This window comes from Oryx dammah, unplaced genomic scaffold (genome assembly GCF_014754425.2).
Source record: "Oryx dammah isolate SB20612 unplaced genomic scaffold, SCBI_Odam_1.1 HiC_scaffold_28, whole genome shotgun sequence".
Taxonomy (NCBI): domain Eukaryota; kingdom Metazoa; phylum Chordata; class Mammalia; order Artiodactyla; family Bovidae; genus Oryx; species Oryx dammah.
Genome location: NW_024070212.1, coordinates 49870584 through 49884056, shown reverse-complemented (window position 1 = coordinate 49884056; position 13473 = coordinate 49870584). Strand labels below are relative to the sequence as shown.

At 41.6% G+C, this 13473-nt stretch overlaps 1 protein-coding gene across 2 annotated transcripts in view; it reads right to left on the bottom strand.

Annotated features, from left to right (window-relative positions):
- The window catches only part of TGFBR3 (transforming growth factor beta receptor 3), a 199988-nt gene extending 193436 nt beyond the window's left edge, over positions 1-6552 (bottom strand). For both annotated transcript variants that reach the window (XM_040232333.1, XM_040232335.1), the window contains exon 1: positions 6235-6552. The gene's annotated coding sequence lies outside the window, so the exon portion shown is untranslated. The remainder of the gene's footprint in view (positions 1-6234) is intronic.
- Between the last annotated feature and the right edge of the window lie 6921 nt (positions 6553-13473).

The window sequence follows — 13473 nt, the reverse complement described above, 5'->3', positions numbered from 1 at the left end:
AGTCATTAAGTCGTTTCTGACTCTTTTTGTGACACCATGGACTATAGCTTACCAGGCTCCTCTGTCTGTGGGATTCACCAGGCAAGAATACTGGAGTGGGTTGCCATTTCCTTCTCCAGAGGATCTCTTTGACCCAGGGATCAAACCGACATCTCCTGCACTGGCTCTTTACCACTGAGCCACCCACGAAGCCCTAACTATCTCTGCTGCTACTGCTAAGTCTCTTTAGTCATGTCCGACTCTGTGCGACCCCGTGGACTGCAGCCCACCAGGCTCCTCCGTCCATGGGATTTTCCAGGCAAGAGTACTGGAGTGGGTTGCCATTGCCTTCTCCTGTAACTATCTCTATAAAGACACAAAAATAAGAAACTAAGAGGAATGTCTCCTCAGAAAGGACTTGACAAATAGAGACCAACAATAGTAAACATACCCATTTGGGAGATCAGAAACTTCTCCCACACATATAGGGAAGACCTTACATGCAGTGATGCAAAATGTATGTAATGAGTCAATGGTGCTTTCCCTCAAAGTTGAATTTCATTTGCCAGCCAATTGCACAAAGTGTAATATAGTAAAATGAGATAGTTATTCTTTATGGACATTCAGAAGGAGAGTTTTGTGTTTGAGTAAGTTTTGTTTTAAAGAAAAATACCAGAAAAGAGATAACTCAAAACAACACAGGGGAGTATCACACAAAAGTATTTAGGGTACCACATGAACACAAGGTTTTGAGATTGGAATTAAATATTTCACCTCAAATAACCTTCCAAGTATTTTTTTTTTTAAAGCAACATTCTATTCCAGCAATCATCATGCAGTTAATTATAAAATGAAATTTGCAAATAGCCACCAGTGTATTTTTGCATCCAATGAACAATTTCATGTGTCAAAACACATAAATCACTAAAAATGCTAACGGAATTATACTCCCAAAAGGGAATCTTTTCACACACCAAATGGAATTAAGTATTCATCAAGTTTCCATTAATAAAATAGTATAATCAGAATTAAAAAAAAGAAACCCTAAGTTCTGCTAGGCCCTCCACCTGGTCCACTTGGTGTTCTTACCCATCACTGGTGCTTAGTCATCACACCTGTAAACTCCAGACCTTTTCCCAGGGCAATCTGATCACAGGAGAGCTCAAGGACTAGTATCTGTAAGACTGTTTTCTAAAGATCATTTTTTTTCAGGGACTAATCAACTTAAATGTGTTTTTACAAATGGTCCATCGGCAAATTCAAACAAAAAGCTGACCTTCAGCCTGTACCTGGGAAATGAATTATGAGCTTGGAAGCACAAACAAGCAGGTGCTTCTTCCTTCTTCTGCAAAAAGTACCCAACCCTGAAGTCCCCTTTCTCCCAGAGCCCAGTGTCCAAGAATTCAGGGAAAGTATATGTCTCTGGATCACCATCCTTTTTCTTAAAGTGAAGACAGAGCTGACACTTCAGACTAGATTCTAAATTATTACTGTGGCAACAATTTAAAATTAAATCCTAAAAATGAACTTTGTCAGTCTAAAGGAATCACCAGCACTAGCAACAGACTTAACCTTTTTTTTTCTATAATTATCTTAAGCAGGAACTATCAAGATAGCCTAAGGGTGTGCTTCTGGAGACCATGTTTCAGACCTTAGGGGATAATCTCAATTTTAAATATGGTCTCCATCCCTTATACCTTTAGTTGTCAGCCTACTAAGTCTTGTTGTTTGACCTAGAAAACTGAAGAATAAAACATGCAGAAGAAGGTCCAAATGAGAGGGGCCCCATGCAGAAAATTTAAGAATGTTGCTTCAAACATTAAATACTGCACGTCTTGGTGGAGAAATAAAAACAATTTCCTCCTAAAAGAAGGCAAGAGTCTTGGAAATCTGTGCTAAATCTTAAAACTTTGCAAACAGAGAAAATAAATCTCAATGTCAGTTAACAAACAAATGTGCTATTTCAAAAGAAATAAAAAAAGAAATCTAGAAATGGACAGAGCCCAGGAAATGGACCCAAATCCTTTTTTGTAAGGCACTTCCAAGCTGTGATTTATTTCAGCTTGACTAGAAACCGAACAAATCAGCAATAGCTTGTGTTTTATGGAATACTACAAAAAGACAAGGCTTTCATTCCAAGTGTTACTCTGAAGATGTGGAAGCCTCAAATGCCCTAGATTCACTCTTTCATATTCCAAACTATCCATGTTCCTAAAGGCAATACAAGATTGCTCTTAAGTTAAAGACCCCCAAACCACTACCTAACTTGAATCATGCAAAATTCAAAAAGTAGTTAACATTTTAAGTTTCAAAATTTAAAAAGAAGTTTAAAAATATAAGCAAAACGCTCCAGTGGAGAGACTGAAATAGAGATAAAATCATTTATAAAATAACTGTTGAATTAAAATAAAAAAAAAGGAGAAAAGCCAGAGTGTCCTCATTAACTAATGAACCTGACAATTATAATTAGTTTTTGTCCAACAGCAGTGAGGGAAGAAAAAAATACATTTTCAAAATGGATTATCAAGAACAGGGGTAATTTAAAATGACCACAGATCAAATTCATCCAGGAAAAATATTACAGCAATGTTGATACTTACCAGTGATCCTCTAAAGGATCTACCTGTTACGCTTAAAATGTAAAGTCAGAAATTTCCACAAATTTATGATCCAGGGAAGTTGGTCAACAGTTAGGTTTTAAAGAGTCTGCAGAGATCACCTTCTTAGTACTCAAAGAACATTTGAGTTTTCCGTGTGCTTAGGCCCAGAGCAGGCCCTCAGAAAAGCAAGAATCACTTGACTTTTACAAGATACAATCAAGTTTGCATGCAAAAAGAAAGATTAATTCCTTTGAGTCTTCAAAAGAATGGAACAATACTTCTCTTTAAGCAAACCAATTTTGTCAATAATGGTGGTTTAAAAAAAAAAAAAAAAAAAAACACAAAAAACAGGCTTTCCTAAACCCTAGGAAGCCTTAAAGCATCCTGCTATCAGGGGACTGGCTAACTCCACCACCAGGAACCTTAAGCCTATTAGGGAGTTGGGAGTTGCTACAAGTTTGCTGAATAAGTAAACTAAAAGACCATGGAAAACTAGACTAAATAAAACGCTACTCTGAAGTGTAACTGCGGTACTGAGATTTAGAAAGGACTAAGTTTGAAAGTTACTTTAAAATAAAATCCTCTTGACCCTAACTTGGTAAATGAAATAAAGTACCTGATACTCAAGAAGCAAGAAAGGAAATTAACCTACAAAATTGCAGAGATGAAAAACTTTTTTAAAAAGTTAATTTACCTGCTTTTCCAAGCATGTTAATTCCTAAATATTGCTTATATATTTATCTATAGACACACTGCATCTATACTAAACAAACATGTTATTTCTGACCTATTATCATACTAAAATATAAGCCTCTGAAGAATGTACTGGAATAGAAACTCAACATAACAATTCCTTATTGTCTTGCACTCAGATGTTAATGAAAAATGATAATGACAGGATTGTGAGAACACCAGCCTTCCTGAGAACAAATTCACTATATCCACTCTACTACAAAAGACAAATGAGCTTCATTACAAAAGAATTCACAATGCGTCTCTCTGGACTCCCAGTTCTCCTAGATAGTTTGAAATATTATTCAAAGTACACAAAATCATTTTACATATGCCTCTTAATGAAAACAAATGGAAATAAACTGTGTGTGTATTTAATATCTGTCCATACACCACAGAGTTCTAGACATATATCCAATGTATAGGCCCTGTCCTCAAAATTATTCTTACATTCATCAGTTGAAATTAAACCCAGTTCTCCATAGTCAAGTCAGAAAGCAAACTGGTTGTTTTGCTAGATAAAGCCACAACATTTTCCATTCCTGAAATGTATGCTGAAGACTCGAAAAAAACTGGCTTAGGTGCCCAACAGACATCAATACATAGTGTGCAATGCTCCCCCTATTGGCTAATATTCAAAATAACAATGAATTCCCCAGGGGTTGCCTTTGAAGTGCTGGGGTTCAAAAGTAAGTTGGTGATTTTTATGTTTAAAAACATGAGCTGGGTCAACAGTTGTTAAGCAAAGGTGCCATGTAATGGTCAGATTCCATCAAAACAGGAAAAATTAAAGTTGACAAATGACAAAGACAAACTGAAGGGCTGAAAATATGCTGAAGCCTTGAAACACTAAACAATGCAGAATTGAAGCCAAAAGCAGAGAACATCAAGAAACAGAGCAACGTCCTTTAACTGACACAATGGCATGAAATCAATTTCATTTTAATAGCCCTTAAGGGGGTAAGAATTATTTCCCTGCCTCCTGTGCCAACCCCAAGCTGTTTCCTAAGGAAGCCAAGTAACACTGACCAACAATGTCTGGAGAATTAATATGAGAAATGAAGTTTAAAGATCTAAATTAATTAATATAAATCAGAGTTCTATTTATAATTACTTGGAGCCAGTTTCAGAGAAGCTGAAATTTGGCACCCCCCATAGGTAAATCATCTAAATTAATCACGGATACCTGATTTGTGTTTCAAGAGATGTGTGTTCAACTCAGTGGGAAGTTGAAGGATGGGAAAAGCTGCCCAGACTCACCGCACACAAATCTGACTGCACTTGCTGCTCTCTGCTGAGTGGCTAAGCTAGCTCTGGAGTCAGACAGAACTAACAGTTGTGTAATAGCCTGGGCAAGTAACTAACTTCTAGTGTCTTATCTGCAAATTAGGGCTATTAATAGTGTTTTTTCCAGAGAGTTGGTGTAACGATTAAGTGTCCATAAGGCATTTAGGAGAGTGTCTGGCACAGAGTTTGGGCCCAATAAACGTTAGCTTTTATTATTTCCGGAAAGAAAGTAGCTAATTTCACACTGAAGTACCTGTTTGCAACCTAAAGTACTATTCCAGGAAAATTAAAAGGTCTTGACATGTGCTTTGCTACTTGTGGGAGACTTATCTCCTCCCAAACCCATCGCTTATTTCTCTTGGAAGGGATGCAGAGTTCAGAAAAAGTCTGGTTCCCCATCTCAGTCTGTCATTCGTACCATCCCTTACTCTCCACGCTCCCGTCCAGTCTCCACTGGGCTCAAGACAAGCACAGCTAATAGCGGTGCACAGGCACTGTTCTAGTACTTTACATATTTTAAATCATTCAAATCTCACCGTAACATTGAGGCTAATACTATTATTATTCCCATTTCACAGCTAAGGGAATGGAGTGATTTTCTTCTCTTAGCTCTTTTTTGTAGACACTAAGTCCATTAAGTTCTACTTGGTCAAGGTGGGAGCCAGTATTGGTGGCTCAGATGGTAAAGAAACTGCCTGCCAAGCAGGAAATCCAGGTTCCATCCCTGGGTCGGGAAGATCCCCTGGAGAAGGGAATGGCAACCCACTCCAGTATTCTTGCCTGGAGAATCTCATGGACAGAGGAGCCTGGAGAGCTAGCCACAGTCCATTACAGTCCATGGGGTCGCAGAGACGGGCATGAATGAGCAACTAACACACACACACTGTCAAGGTAATTCACGTTTGACAAGCTGGTTCCCTACACTAAATGATTCTGGAAAGTGAAGCAAATGCCCTAATAAGAACAAGACTGCAAGGACATTCTCCTAGCAACAGTCCAAGGGTTTCCAGATTATTCTAACCAAATGAACATGCTAAGGGAAGCCTTCAAAATAAACCGGGAAAGGTGGCTAGCAAGTTAAAGCGGGAGGGAGGATTCTCTGCGGGACTCTGGGCTGCAGAGCTCGGCGCCGCCCGCACTGCACCCTGAGGGCGCGGCCCGCGGGGAGTGAAGCTCCTGTTGGTGCGCCAGTGCCGGGGCCGCAGCCTCTGCAATGGCAATTGAGTATGAACCCACAACAAATCTTTCCCACCGACGGTGTCACGCGCCCAGTGGGAAGTGACCAGCGCGCCCCGCGGAGGTCAGAAGAAACCGCGGAAAGGAAGAGTGAGGGCAGGCGCGGAGCAGACGTCCTCCCCAGCACACCGCATCGCCCGGAGCGCTGCCCACTCGGGACGGCCGCTCCCCTGTGCACCTCACAGCGTAAACACCAACCGACCAACGCCGCCCCCAAGAAGCCCAGGGGTCCGGGTGGCCGGAGCGATCCCGGCCGGGAAACAGGCGCGGAACCCAGCGCAACGCCAACAGCCCCCGCGCAGCCTGGAGAGCCCTCGGCCGGCACGGGTGCTGGGCTAGCCTGGCGGCCAAGGGTGTCCCGGCGCGGGCTGCAGCGCCGCTAGGCTGAGCCCGCACGTACCTCGGAGGCAGTGTGTCAAACGGAGATCCACCCGCCACAAGTTGCAGGAAAGCAGAGCAAAGTTTCCCCGCCCAGCGCCCGGCGGCCGCGAGCTCCGGCAGCTGCTGCGCCGCGGCGCAACTACGCCATCCCGACCCGCCGGGGACTTTCTCCTCCTGCAGGGAGTTCAGGGAATCGCGCAGGGAAAGTGGCCGGGCACGAGAGCCGCCGACTTCCCTCCCTCACTCACTAGGAAGAGGAAAGCGCCACTCGGCGTCCCCGAAACCCTCGATTACCCCCATCGGGCCGACCCAGCGCACTCGCTCCCCCTCACACACGCGGGCGGGGATGGGCAGGACGCCACAGCAATCAGCGCGCGGGGGGAAGGGCGCTCCTCCTCCGCGGTCCCCACCGGAGCTCCGTGCCGCCGAGAAACTCCTCCTCCCGCCGCCCGCCTCCCCTCTCTCCTCCCCCTTTTCCTCTCGCGCTGATGGATGAACCCCGAGCGCGGCCGGAGCCTGAGTTTCCCTTCGGACCGAGGAGGGAGGGAGAGGAAAGGAGTACCGGGAACGGCTGGGGTGCTGCGCGCCCAGGTTGGGGCGAAAGGCTGTGGGGCAGGGGGTCCCAGTCCTCGGAGAAGAGCCACATTGGGGCAGGGGGCAGGGGTGGAACGTGGACGCGAGCTGCAGGGATTCCCATCCTCCAAATAGGTGTTTCCAACTTTTCAGAGCTCTCTGGAAGAGTTGGGTTATTTGGTTCCCTCCGTCTTGATATAAAAATTCTAAAACCTCCGGTAAACCTCTTGCGTACACCCTAGCAAAGGCCCCCACGCGCACATTCATTCTGTCCCTGCTTGTTTTTCCCAGCTGCAGTCCTGCTTGCTATATATCAAGATGCGTCCTAATGGTGGGTCTTGTCTCCTCCTAACAGCTGAGAGGGCATAGCGCAGCCATTACCCCCTGCTCACTAGATAAATTAATACAAATGAAGAAGCTTGGTCAGCATTACTGGCATTATCCCTAGATTGGCGCGATGTAAGTGAAGGTGTTGACGCTGTGCAACTTCCTGCGTGCAAGTCCGGTTGAACTGATTGCTGCAAGGGTTGATGAACGCTGTCATCAGAATACCACTTTGATACTCCTTTTTTACACCTGGTTTTTTTGTTAAAAGATATTCTTAAACCAAAGGACACTATTTTACCAAGAGGCTGGTGAAATGACTCTAAGCTGACAGGTTTCAGAGACCAGACGTCCTGTCTTGACTCTGCGCTTTGTGGAACCCTGGACTATGGACTTAAACTCTCCAAGTCTGTTTTCTCCTCTGATAAATGAGAAGCTTGGCCTAGGAGACCTCTTCAAATCCTAAAAGGTTATGGTCCTAGGCTTTTAATCGCTAGAGAGTAGAATGGGAAAGTTTCTTATATTATTACTTCTGCAATATTATTATTTGGAAAGTTACTGGCTTCTCCTACTTTGGGAGAAGAGGAAGTGTTTCTCCTCTTTTTTCTCCTGTACCTACCTATACATAGAGAACTCACTCAATTGGAGATATTTCCACAAAAGCCAAATCATTATTGAATCACCTGAATCTCTAAAATGAACAATTCATTCCTTACCAATATTTATTGAACACCTATTGTGTGAGAGGCTTGAGTGAGGCCTTGGAGAAATATATAGGGCTAATGCCCTGTAGGAACCAACAGTCTAGGTAGAGTTATAGATTCAAGGACTTAGACTTCTCATAGACTCAAATTACAAAGTATTCATGCCTCATACTGTCAAGTTTTAGCTTCAAGAGCAGACATGAACACTTAAACTGGGTTTGAATATTTAATCCTACATTTAAACATATCAATCATGTTAATTAAAGCTCTTAAATTCTAAATAAAATGATGTAGAAGTAGAGAAAGAAAAACCAAGTCCTATATAACGGTCTTGTCTTTAGAGAGTGATGAAGTAACTGTTCACAACAATCAGATTCTCAATAGTGTAACCAATTATGTATAAATCAAAACTGGACAATTATTCTGTGCCAGGCAGAGTTCTAAACATTCTATATACATAAACACATTTACTTCTCAAGCCCTATAAAGCTGGATACAAACTGAGGCCTATGTGCAAACCTACCTTAAGGCCTTAGAATTTCTAAGATAGTACATATAATAAGTGAGAGAGTCAGAATTCAAATCCACATGCATCTAGCTCAGAGCCCAAGTCCTCAACCACTAGGACACTTGTTGCTATTCAGTCACTAATTCGTGTCCAACTATTTGTGACCCCGTGGACTGCAGTACACCAGGCTTACCTGTCCTTCACTATCTCTCGGAGTTTGCTCAGATTCATGTCCAGTGAGTTGGTGATGCTATCTAAAGATCTCATCCTCTGTCCCCTCTTCTTTTGCCTTCAATCTTTCCCAGCCTCAGGATCTTTTCCAATGAATTGGTTCTTTGCATCAAGTGACCAAAGTTTTGTAACTTCAGCATTAGTCCTTCCAATGAATATTCAGGGTCGATTTCCTTCAGGATTGACTGGTTTGATCTCCTTGGATGTACTACCTGGCATCAAAAGCTTTACATTATTGGCAAAATGAAAGATTTGAGGAGTTTAGTCCGTTGGGATTTTTTTTTTCTCAAAACATCTTTAAAATGTAGGGCTATTTAATTAGTTTCTCTAGATGATATGGAAAAATCCAAGAAATTATATCAGTATTTGCAAAACTAACAATGCCTACATAGGTGTTTTGTCTCAATCTTTATGTTAATAATGTGATATTATTTGCAGAAATGCAGACACATGAAGCATAAAGTATAGGTTTTAAACAAAATTCTGATTCCCCAGCAAAAGGGTTCTCCAGAAAAGGAGTTCCCTTACATTTTAGTAATACAATATTCACTGATTTCTAGAGGGAATAAGTCCTCTCCTTTGATTGGTCTCTTACAAATTAGGACTTTGTTCAAGTTACAGGATTTATTCCCATAAAATAAAAACTTCCTTTGTTTCAAGGTGGTGTCTTAGTCATTTGTTTCAAATTTTTTCAAAAAGAATTGCAAGCAGAGCGGTGAGATAAAGAGGTGCACTCTATTACTTGCAAAAAAAAAGTTTTGACAGCAGAGCGTTGAAATTTATGGAGACCGTGTTTCTTGCAAGGAACCACCCTTCCTATAGGTGTGAACCCACTTCTTTACAACAGTGGCATGTCCCCAGATTCTGTTGATTAGCAGACAACTGAACAAATTCAAAATAACCTGCTTGTTTTCCTTATAGAAGTCAACACCTCGAAATGCTAAAAGACTGTATCGTTAGAAAATCATTTGGTTGTTTTTCTTCTCTAAGTCCTCCTTTAGTACTTAGCATATTCTTTGCGCTTTACAAATCGTAGCTCTTTCAATCCTTATGACCCTGTGTCATCCTCGTTACAGATTAGAAAATGATGCAGAGAGTGAAGAAACTTGCACAAAGTCACACAACCAGCAGGTGTGACTTGGCTGGTTGACCCAGAGTGTGCTCTGAACCTCCACTTTATGCTGCTACAGGTGAAAATAGAGCCCCATCCACTCAAAGCAGAGTCATATTCTTAAAGCTCAATTCTTTAAAAGTTTCAAAAGATAAAGTTTGTTGAGAAATATTACCCTCCACCACCACATAAAAATTGATTCCTTTCACCCAGGAAAGAGAGGAGAAGAGACACTAACTTTAAAGTTTGTCTGAAACAGCCAAGATCTTAGAAGCAATTGCATAACTCCTTTTAAGAATGTGTGACAGAACATGAACCAACTGTTCCAAAATTGTTGTGACAGGAGACTGGTCTACAAACTACATTCTGTGCTCCTATTTTCTGCTCGGCTGACCTATTATTACAGCAAGATTTACTACCTTATTTCTAAAGTTTGCCCATAAAGATTCCAATTCATACCTGTAGGTGTTTTATATATCACCATAACCTAAAAGCCATAATCTAAAGCCACATTTTTCTATATCTATATCCAAGATCAGAATATGATTTTCACTGATAAAATTTGCAGGTGGCAAATTTCAAATTAATGAAGAAAAAAGTACTCTCAGATGAGCCTGTTTGCAGAGCAGAGCCCAAAACAGACACCTGACTCAGGCCTGGCGGATTCCTCAGAGAATTTAGAAATAAAAATCCAAAGCAAATTCCCTTCCAGTAAGCCAGAGTTCCTGCAAACTTGTCATTTCCTGTGCCTGTGCGGAGCCTCCAATGGCAGTTTCCACAATGCACCTTCAATTTCCCCCTCAGCGGGTCTTCTGAAAAAGCAGGAAACCTCACACCATTTCAAAGGAATAGCAAACCCCACTGAGATCCCTGTGGTCTTAGCTCCCTAGGGGATGGGGCCGAGCCTCTGTTCTCCCTGCCTCGTGCAGGGACTCCAGAGGAAAGGCTTCTCCCTGGCCCCATCTCCATAGGTGCCCTGCAGAGAACTTTTGTTTTGGCCTAGAGAAGAGAAAAAAATCACAAACATCTTATTTTGTGACAGGGGGACTAAAAAAAGACCAAGGGCCCCCTGCACATATATTAATATCTGTGAACATTACAAATCTTATTGCTTTCATTTAATGAATACGAGAAATGCTGAAACACCACTTGTAAAAATACCAAAATTTAATATTGCCATTGCTATTGATCCTCTGTTATCGTTGTTATTATTACCCTTTAGAGCACTCACTCTGTGTAAGCCCTTGTTACAAGTTTAGCCTTATAAAATTTATTTCCTAACATATTTTGAAAATGAATAACTCCATGTATTTGTTAAAATTACCTGTTATAACATTTCTTTAGGTTACTCTCACAATGTTTTTTTTTATTTTGTTTTTTCATGCAATCTAAGGAGAAGAGTTTCTCAACTGGGTCCTGTAGACATAGTCTTTAGAATTTAGTAATAAGTTGAGTAAGAAATTTGCTTTCATTTTGCATTTTTGTTTTAATGATAATCTTAAAAAGCTGTGTTTATCCTCTTTTGGGGGAAGGGGGACAGGGATAATTAAAAAACAATAGACTTTCCCATAATAAAAGATTCTTGTTTCTCAGGTCAATGTTTTTTCTCTTTTGAAGTGGGAAATTCTTTTCCAGAGGTGCCAAAGAATTTTTTTAAGGGTCCTTAACTTCTTAACATTTGAAAAATTTGCTACAGAATTTTAAATTAAATTTTCCTTTACCATTTCCCCCGTGTACCCATATAATTTCTGGAAGATGTTATCCTCTCTCATGAAAAACCAACCAATATTCATTGACATTTGCTAAGCCATATAAAGGGTCAAAAGATACGTATAGAAGTGATACGAAATACAATAAAAAGATAACTAAGGAATAGGAAAGTATTATATGTGAAGTATCAAATGTGACTTTATGTGCTAAAGAACTGAGATGATCCTTGGTCTGGGTTGATGTGAGAATATGAGAAGGGAGCCCAGGATGCAGCACATGCAGAGGAGGGAAGGAACATTCTGAACCATGGCAACGGGATGCGAAGGCTATAAAGCAGCAGCACCTGCGAGACTTGTCCCAAGAAAGAAGCTAAGGTAAGAACAGCCTATTCACCTCCCCTAAAGAGACTAAGAGAACCTCTCATAGTCTGAAAATCCCGTTTCCTTGGTTTCAATAAGAAATCCAAGCCTTCTTAGTCATTGCTTACTGGATTCTTACCACCACATGGCTTTGAACATTTCCTAACTTATTCTCTCTTTCTCATTTTCTCAACTTTCCAAACCTTTCCAGTTTGCATCTGGAACTTATGACAAATTACCAGTAAAATCCCTTGTATATTCACCTCTGGAAAATTCAGTCGCCAAAAATGAAAGTTATTTGACTTTCTCCCCTCCTGGCTCCTGTTCTTCCATCCCACCTCAGTTGCTTGGAAACATGATCTTGTCCAGGTCGTTTCCATCAGAAATAAGTGCTCCACCTCCCAAATCTCAATTCCAAGCATTCTTCTCTAACCATGTCTCTATTGTTCCAAATCACTGCCTCTTGTACCTTGATTTCAAACATGATTTGAGCCCATCAGGATCTCTAATCCATCATTCCTACTACTTTTTTTTTACCATCCACAACCATGATTGCTCTCGCTTTAAATTATGACCACAATCCTCAATGGATTCTTAGCACTGATCAGCAATCCCACTATATTTTCCTTATCAGCTCACTCTCTTATTCTCCAGGAGGTTTATTTTACTTCTCTTTCTCTTTCCTCAAATCTTTAGTACCTTCTACCCCTTACCTAATGACGCTGTTTCTTATTGCTTTTTTACTAAGAATATCAGAGGCCTCTGAAGAAAATATCCCCGGCTTCCCAACACTTCTGTCAGTGTATCTGTGTCTATTCTCTGCTCTGAAGTTCTCTCTTCTTGGCCCTTCTCCCTCCTGTGTCCTGGATTATTTCTTTAGCTACTCAAAGACTTTTCAGTTCATTTCAGTTCAGTCGCTCAGTCGTGTCCGACTCTTTGCGACCCCATGAATCGCAGCACGCCAGGCCTCCCTGTCCATCACCAACTCCCGGAGTTCACTCAGACTCACGTCCATCAAGTCCGTGATGCCATCCAGCCATCTCACCCTCGGTCATCCCGTTCTCCTCCTGCCCCCTATCCCTCCCAGCATCAAAGTTTTTTCTAATGAGTCAACTCTTCACATGAGGTGGCCAAAGTACTGGAGCTTCAGCTTTAGCATCATTCCTTCCAAAGAAATCCCAGGGCTGATCTCCTTCAGAATGGACTGGTTGGATCTACTTGCAGTCCAAGGGACTCTCAAGAGTCTTCTCCAACACCACAGTTCAAAAGCATCAATTCTTTGGCGCTCAGCCTTCTTCACAGTCCAACTGTCACATCCATACATGACTACTGGAAAAACCATAGTCTTGACTAGAGGGACCTTAGTCGGCAAAGTAATGTCTCTGCTTTTCAATATGCTATCTAGGTTGGTCATAACTTTTCTTCCAAGGAGTAAGCCTCTTTTAATTTCATGGCTGCAATCACCATCTGCAGTGATTTTGGAGCCCCCCAAAATAAAGTCTGACACTGTTTCCACTGTTTCCCCATCTATTTCCCATGAAGTGATGGGACCGGATGCCATGATCTTCCTTTTCTGAATGTTGAGCTTTAAGCCAACTTTTTCACTCTCCTCTTTCACTTTCATCAAGAGGCTTTTGAGTTCCTCTTCACTTTCTGCCATAAGAGTGGTGTCATCTGCATATCTGAGGTTATTGATATTTCTCCTGGCAATCTTGATTCCAGCTGGTGCTTCTTCCAG